Genomic DNA, 9,017 nt, shown 5'->3' with positions numbered 1-9,017 from the left:
CAATTTTGTTTATTTTTTCAAAAAACCAACTCTTGGTTTCGTTGATCTGCTCTACAGTGTTTTTGGATTCTATGTTGTTTATTTCTGCTCTGATCTTTATGATTTCTCTTCTTCTGCTGGGTTTAGGCTGCCTTTGCTGTTCTGCTTCTATTTCCTTTAGGTGTGCTGTTAGATTTTGTTTTTGGGATTTTTCTTGTTTCTTGAGATAGGCCTGGATTGCAATGTATTTTCCTCTCAGGACTGCCTTTGCTGCATCCCAAAGCGTTTGGATTGTTGTATTTTCATTTTCATTTGTTTCAATATATTTTTTAATTTCTTCTCTAATTGCCTGGTTGACCCACTCATTCGTTAGTAGGGTGTTCTTTAACCTCCATGCTTTTGGAAGTTTTCCAGACTTTTTCCTGTGGTTGATTTCAAGCTTCATAGCATTGTGGTCTGAAAGTATGCATGGTATAATTTCAATTCTTGTATACTTATGAAGGGCTGTTTTATGACCCAGTATATGATCTATCTTGGAGAATGTTCCATGTGCACTCGAGAAGAAAGTATATTCTGTTGCTTTGGGATGCAGAGTTCTAAATACATCTGTCAAGTCCATGTGATCCAATGTATCATTCAGGGCCCTTGTTTCTTTATTGACTGTGTGTCTAGATGATCTATCCATTTCTGTAAGTGGGGTGTTAAAGTCCCCTGCAATGACCACATTCTTATCAATAACATTGCTTATGTTTATGAGTAATTGTTTTATATATCTGGGGGCTCCGGTATTCGGCGCATAGACATTTATAATTGTTAGCTCTTCCTGATGGATAGACCCTGTAATTATTATATAATGCCCTTCTTCATCTCTTGTTACAGCCTTTAACTTAAAGTCTAGTTTGTCTGATATAAGTATGGCTACTCCAGCTTTCTTTTCGCTTCCAGTAGCATGATAAATAGTTCTCCATCCCCTCACTCTCAATCTAAAGGTGTCCTCAGATCTAAAATGAGTCTCTTGTAGACAGCAAATAGATGGGTCTTGTTTTTTTTATCTATTCTGATACCCTATGTATTTTGGTTGGCCCATTTAATTCATTTACATTCAGTGTTATTATAGAAAGATACGTGTTTAGAATCATTGTGATGTCTGTATGTTTTATGCTTGTAGTGATGTCTCTGGTACTTCGTCTCACAGGATCCCCCTTAGGATCTCTTGTAGGGCTGGTTTAGTGGTGACAAATTCCTTCAGTTTTTGTTTGTTTGGGAAGACCTTTATCTCTCCTTCTATTCTAAATGACAGACTTGCTCGATAAAGGATTCTCAGCTGCATATTTTTTCTGTTTAGCACACTGAAGATATCGTGCCAAGCCTTTCTGGCCTGACAAGTTTCAAAGGAGAGATCAGTCACGAGTCTTATAGGTCTCCCTTTATATGTGAGGGCACGTTTATCCCTTGCTGCTTTCAGAATTTTCTCTTTATCCTTGTATTTTGCCAGTTTCACTATGATATGTCGTGCAAAAGATCGATTCAAGTTACGTCTGAAGGGAGTTCTCTGTGCCTCTTGGATTTCAATGCCTTTTTCCTTCCCCAGTTCAGGGAAGTTCTCAGCTATAATTTCTTCAAGTACCCCTTCAGCACCTTTCCTTCTCTCTTCTTCGTCTGGGATACCAATTATGCGTATATTATTTCTTTTTAGTGTATCACTTAGTTCTCTAATTTTCCCCTCATACTCCTGGTTTTTTTTTTATCTCTCTTTCTCTCAGCTTCTTCTTTTTCCATAACTTTATCTTCTAGTTCACCTATTCTCTCCTCTGCCTCTTCAATCCGAGCTGTCTTCATTTCCATTTTGTTTTGCATTTCGTTTAAAGCGCTTTTCAGCTCTCGTGACTGTTCCTTAGTCCCTTGATCTCTGTGGCAAGAGATTCTCTGCTGTCCTGCATACTGTTTTCAAGCCCAGCGATTAATTTTATGACTATTATCCTAAATTCACTTTCTGTTATATTATTTAAATCCTTTTTGATCAGTTCATTAGTTGTTGCTATTTCCTGGAGATCCTTCTGAGGGGAATTCTTCCATTAGGTCATTTTGGATAGTCCTTGGAGTGGTGAGGACCTGCAAGGCACTTCCCCTGTGCTGTGGTATATAACTGGAGTTGGTAGGCGGGGCCGCAGTCCGACCTGATGTCTGCCCCCAGCCCACCGCTGGGGCCACAGTCAGACTGGCATGTGCCTTCTCTTCCCCTCTCCTAGGGGCGGGATTCACTGTGGGGTGGCATGGCCCATCTGGGCTACTTGCACACTGCCAGGCTTGTGGTGCTGGGGATCTGGTGTATTAGCTGGGGTGGGTAGGCAAGGTGCACGGGGGCGGGAGGGGCAGGCTTAGCTCACTTCTCCTTAGGTGATCCACTTCAGGAGGGGCCCTGTGGCAGCAGGAGGGAGTCAGATCCACTGCCGGAGGTTTGGTTCTGCAGAAGCACAGAGTTGGGTGTTTGCGTGGAGCGAGCAAGTTCCCTGGCAGGAACTGGTTCTCTTTGGGATTTTGGCTGGGGGATGGGCGAGGGAGATCGCACTGGCGAGCACCTTTTTCCCCACTGAACTTAACTCTGTCATCCGGGGGCTCAGCAGCTCTCCCTCCCTTTGTCCTCCAGCCTTCCCGCTTTCTGAGCAGAGCTGTTATCTTATGACCTCCCAGACGCTAAGTCGCGCTTGCTGTCGGAACACAGTCCGTCCGACCCCTCCGCTTTTGCCAGCCAGACTCGGGGGCTCTGTTTGGCCAGCGAGCCGCCCCTCCGCCCCGGCTCCTTCCTGCCAGTCCGTGGAGCACGCACCGCCTCGCCGCCCTTCCTACCCTCTTCCGTGGGCCCCTCATCTGCGCTTGGCTCTGGAGACTCCATTCTGCTAATCCTCTGGCGGTTTTCTGGGTTCTTTAGGCAGGTGTAGGTGGAATCTAAGTGATCAGCAGGACGCGGTGAGCCCAGAGTCCTCCTACGCCGCCATCTTCCCCTGCACCTCGAACATGTGTTTAATGTAGACAAAAGTGTCCTATTTGGAAGAAAATTCCAACAAAATATATTAGCAAAGAAGAAAAACAAGCACCTAAGATTTAAAGCAGGAAAAGATAGGCTAACTCTTCTCTTTTGTGAAAATGCAGTCAGGTTTATGATTAGGACTGTTCTAATCCCTAAAGCTATTAAACCCTAAGCCTTGAAGGGGAAAAAAATACTACAACAAGAAGGCCTGTACAGCAAGAATGCTTTTTCATGATTGGTTCTATTGACTCTTTGTCCCTGAAATCAGGAAGCACCTTACCAGTAAGGGACTTCTTTTAAAGTTCTTTTGATATTGGACAGTGCCCTTGACCAACCAGAACACCATGAGTTCAACACCAAAGGCATCAAAATGGCCAGCTTGCCACAATGTCTCTGATTCACCCTCTATATAGTGAGCCATAAGGACTGTTAGGGCTCATTACACATGGCATTCTATGTAAAGGATTGTCAACACTATAGAAGAGAACCCGAACAGAGAAAACATCATGAAAATCTCAAAGTATTACACCATTAAAAATGCCATCACTGTGATAGAAAAAGCTGTGAAAGCCACCAAGGCCCAAACAAATTCCTGATGGAGAAAAATGTGTTCAGATGCTGTACATGACTTCGCAGGACTTATGACAGATCAAAATAAGGGCATCATGAAAGATGGTGGATATGGCCAAAAAAAAAAAAAAAAGGTCAAGGGGTAAAATGTTTCAAGATATGGATCTTGGGGAAATTCAAGAGCTAATAGACATCACACCAGATGAATTAATAGATGACTTAATGGAGATAAAGTGCTTGATTATTCAAGACTGTTTTTGTCTTCTTTTGGAAGAAAAGACCTTTGGATCTTTGGACCTTTCTATGATATAGACACTAAAACTAAATCAGATGGTGGAAGAGGATTGATACCACTTGCAAACATTTTTACAGAAATGTAAAAGCAAAAAAAAAAAAGAGAGAGAGATTGATGTATTTCTGCAAAGTTACACTGAGTGTACTTGCTTCTCCTGCCTCCCCATGAGCCCCCCTCCACTTCTTCCACCTCTGTGACCCCTGAGACAACAATAATGACTCCTCCTCTTTCTCCTCTTCCTCAGCCTACTAAACACGTAGACAGTGAGGATGAAGATCTTTATCATGATCCACTTCCACTTAATCAATAGTAAATGAGTCATCATGCTACATAGTTAATAAACTTATGTGTGTGTGTCTTTATTTCAAAATCTAATAACAGTATGGCAAGAACTATATGAAAGGTTTTTGTGCCATCATTATCATTATCACCTACGAATTCTTGTGTAGAACATTCTGTGCAAAACTTGTATGGAAGTAGCTAGCCTACCCTTATATAACACGAGTGATATTTAATATGAAATTAATAATGTGTTAGGTTTTTTCACAGTTTTATAACTATGATTTCAAAAAATTATATCACCATAAAGTATGCCTCCCTCTCTCATAATTGGAGAAACTATGTATCAGCCTATCATTACAGGTAAGGTTTTGTTTGCTTTTTAATGTGATGATGTTTCCAATACTGCATTATAAATATGACTGTAACATTATATCCATAAAAATTTATAACTCTTTATTCATTAGTGTATAGGCTAAGTTACTGTGAAGCAATTGTATGAATTACACTAGGTTACTATAAAGCTATCACATCGTTGCTTTATTGTTATCAATGCATGAATCATTATACCTGTAAATATATATACATTTCTTTTTTAAATAGTCTTTTCAGTTTTTACTTCTAGTGTCAGTAATACACATAATATCTACAGTGTTTTGTGTTATATAAGACAATATTCATGTTGGTAGTGACAGATACTCATCTTGTAAACAGATAGCATAAACATAATATTGATAAATACAGTAAAGTGTAGTAACATTTTATTTTATTTAGCTTACTTTATGAATACAGTATATAAACCATTTACACACAAAACATGTATTAATCGACTGTTTATGTAATTGGTAAGGCCTTTGGTCAGCAGTAGGTTATTAGTAGTTAAGATTTTAAGATTCAAGTGTTATACACAGATTTTCTACTTTGTGTCCATGTGGTGGTGGTGGGGGCAGTCAGCATTTTTAATATCCATGCTGTTTGAGGGTCAACTATACTTATTACCTTTTGTTTATTACTTTCTCACTGTTCTGTAATTCCACTTTGACTTCCTTCTGCTCTTGTTCTCCTCCCTTGTGATTTGATGATTTTCTGTAGTGAAATGCTTTGGTTCCATTCTGCTTTTTTTTTTTTTTAATTTTTTTAACATTTATTTATTATTGAGAGACAGAGAGTGACAGAGCATGAGCAGGGGAGGGACAGAGACAGGAGGAGATGCAGAATCTCAAGCAGGCTCCAGGCTCTGAGCTGTCAGCACAGTGCCCAACGCAGGGCTCAAACCCACAAACCGCAAGATCATGACCTGAGCCGAAGTCAGATGCTTAACCGACCAAGCCACCCAGGCGCCCTGGTTCCATTCTCCTTATCTTTTGTGTATGTACTATACGATTATGCTTTGTGGTTATCATGAGACTTAAAGTAAAACAATTCTTATTTATAACAGTATTTGTTTTAACAACTTAAATTTTAATGCATACTAAAGTTCCACATTTTCTCTCATTCTCCATGTTTTATGTTTTTGATGTCACAATTTATATCTTTTTATCTTATGTATCCCTTAACTATTTATTTTATAGTTATTTATACTAGTTTTGACTTTTAACCTTCATACGAGCTTTATAAGTGACTAATCTGTTACCTTTGCAATATTATCTGAATTTTACTGTATACTTACCTTTACCAGTGAGATTTATTTTTTTATATGTTTTCCTGTGACTGGTTGGTGCCTTTCATCTGGGCTTAAACAAGTCTCTTAACATTTCTGGTAAGGCCTATTTAGTGTAGCATTTGTTTTTAGCATTTGTTTGACTGGAAAACTAGCTATGACTTCTTAAATCCTTAATGACAACTTTTCCAGGTAGAGTAATTCTTGGTTGTGTTGTTTTTGTTTCTGTTTTGTTTTCCTTCAGCATTTTGTGCCAATCAGTTATGATCTGCGTTTTTGCTAAAAACCTGCTGATGGTCTTATGGGAGTTCCCTGGTAGGCAACAAATTCATTCTTCTCTTGCCTTTTTTTAAAGATTTTCTTCTTGTCTTTAACTTTTGACATTTTTACATTTTTTTTGTTTATTTTTGAGAGAGAGAGAGAGTGAGTGAGCGTGGGGAGGAGCAGAGAAAGATGGGGACAGAGGATCCAAAGCAAGTTCTGTGATGACAGCAGAGAGCATGATGTGAGGCTCAAAATCATGACCTGTGAGATCATGACTTGAGCAAAAGTTGGATGATTAACTGACTGAGCCATCCAGGCACCCCAAACTTTTTTTTTTTTTTTTTTTTTTTTTAATTTTTTTTTTCAACATTTTTTATTTATTTTTGGGACAGAGAGAGACAGAGCATGAACGGGGGAGGGGCAGAGAGAGAGGGAGACACAGAATCGGAAACAGGCTCCAGGCTCCGAGCCATCGGCCCAGAGCCTGACGCGGGGCTCGAACTCACAGACCGCGAGATCATGACCTGGCTGAAGTCGGACGCTTAACCGACTGCGCCACCCAGGCGCCCCCCCAAACTTTTTGTATTTTAATTATAATGTGTCTAGGTGTGAGTTCCTTTAGGTTCATCTTATTCAGAATTCTTTAGGCTTCCTGGATCTAGATGTTTTTCCTTCCCAGATTAGAGACATTTACAGCCATTGTTTCTTCAAATAAGCCTCTTTTTCTCTCTATGAGATACCTCTATGTTAATGTTAGTCCTCTTGATATATCCTATAAGCCCATAAAACTATCTTCACTCTTTATCATTGTTTCCCTTTTGTTGCTCTGAATGGGTGAGTTCCAATAGCCCTGTCTTCAAGTTCACTGATCCTATCTTCTGCTTGTTTAATCATCTGCTGAATTTCACTATTATTTTTATTTATTTTTATTTTTCAGTGCAGTTATTGTATACCTCAGATCTCTGACTTATATTTGGCACTTTCTTATATTCTGTATCTCTTTGTTGAATTTCTCACTTTGTTATTCATTCTGATCCTGAGCTTGGTGAGAAACCCTAGGATCATTACTTTGAACACCAACTTTGTCAAATACATTACTTATTTCCATTTCATTAAGTTTTTATTTATTTGAGTCCACTCTCCTTTTTTCTTGATGAGTCTGGCTAAATGTTTATACATTTTGTTGATCTTTGCAAGGAACCATTTTCTGGTTTTATTGATCTGTTACATTGTTTATTTGTTTGTTTTAGTCTCTATTTCATGTATATCTGATCTAATCTTTATTATTTCCTTTCATCTACTGACTTTGGGCTTTGATTTCTTTCTTTTTCTAGCTCCTTTAGGTTTAAAATTCGATTGTTTAATTCTTTTTGTTTTTATTTATTTAAATTTAAGTTTGTTCTCTACAGTTAAGAGTCTCTTATGGTTTGCCTCACTTTCTGTTTGTATCCTATTTTATGTTTCCTTCCCTTCCCCTATGCTCACCTGTTTTCTTTTTTAAATTCCACATGTGAGTGAAATCACATGATATTTGCCTTTCTTTCACCAACCTATTTCGCTTAGCATGATATATATATATATATATATATATATATATATACACATATATACATATATACACACACACACACACATATACCATATATATATATACATATATATTTTTGTCCTTCCCAGATTAGAGAAATTTACAGCCATTGTTTCTTCAAATAAGCCTCTTTTTCTATGAGATACCTCTATGTTAATGTTAGTCCTCTTGATATATCCTATAAGCCCATAAAACTATCTTCACTCTTTATCATTGTTTCCCTTTTGCTGCTCTGAATGGGTATATATACCACATCTATATACCACAATATACATATTCCATTATATATGTGTGTGTATATATATACATATACATATATATACATGTATATATATGTATATGTATATATATATATATATATATATATATATATATATATATACCACATCTTCTTTATCCATTCATTGGTTGGTGGACATTTGGGTCTTTCCCTAATTTGGCTATTGCTGGTAGCACTCCTATAAACATTGGGGTGCATGTGCCCCTTCGAATCAGCATTTTTGTATCTTTTTGGATAAATTCCTAGTAGTGCAATTGCTGGGTCGTAGGGTAGTCTTATTTTTAATATTTTGAGGAAGCTCCACAGTGTTTTCCAGAGTGACTGCATCAGTTTGCATTCCTACCAACAGTGCAGGAAGGTTCCGCTTTCTCCACATCCACACCAGCATCTGTTGTTTCCTGAGTTGTTAATTTTAGCCATTGTCAGGTGTGAGGTGGTATCTCATTGTGGATTTGACTTGTATTTCCAGAAGTTGAGCATCTTTTCTGTTGTCTGTTAGCCATCTGGATGTCTTCTTTGGAAAAGTGTCTCTTCACGTCTTCTGCCCATTTCTTCACTTTGTTCTTTGGCTGTTGAGTTTGATAAGTTCCTTATAGAATTTGGATACTGACCCTTTATCCAATATGTCATATGCCAATGTCTTCTCCCATTCCTTCGGTTGCCTTTCAGTTTTGCTGATTGTTTCCCTTGTTGTGCAGAAGCTTTTGATCTTGACGAGGTCCCAATGGTTCATTTTTGCTTTTCTTCCCTTTGCCTTGGGAGACATGTCTAGTAAGACGTTGTTGTGGTCCAGGTCAAAGGGGTTGCTGTCTGTTTTCTTCTCTAGGATTTTAGTGGTTTTCTGTATTACACTTAGGTATTTAATCCACATTTAATTTGTTGTTGTCTATGGTGTAAGAAAGTGGTCCAATTTTATTATTCTTCATGTTGCTGTCCCGGTTTCCCAACACCATTTGCTGAAGAGCCTGTCTTTTTCCCATTGGGTATTCTTTCCTGCTTTGTTGAAAATTAGTTGGCCATACATTTGTGGGTCCATTTCTGGGTTCTCTATTCCGTTCCATCGATCTATGTGTC

This window comes from Neofelis nebulosa, chromosome X (genome assembly GCF_028018385.1).
Source record: "Neofelis nebulosa isolate mNeoNeb1 chromosome X, mNeoNeb1.pri, whole genome shotgun sequence".
NCBI lineage: Eukaryota > Metazoa > Chordata > Mammalia > Carnivora > Felidae > Neofelis > Neofelis nebulosa.
The sequence above is the reverse complement of the archived record's forward strand: the minus strand, read 5'-3'. Positions refer to the sequence as shown.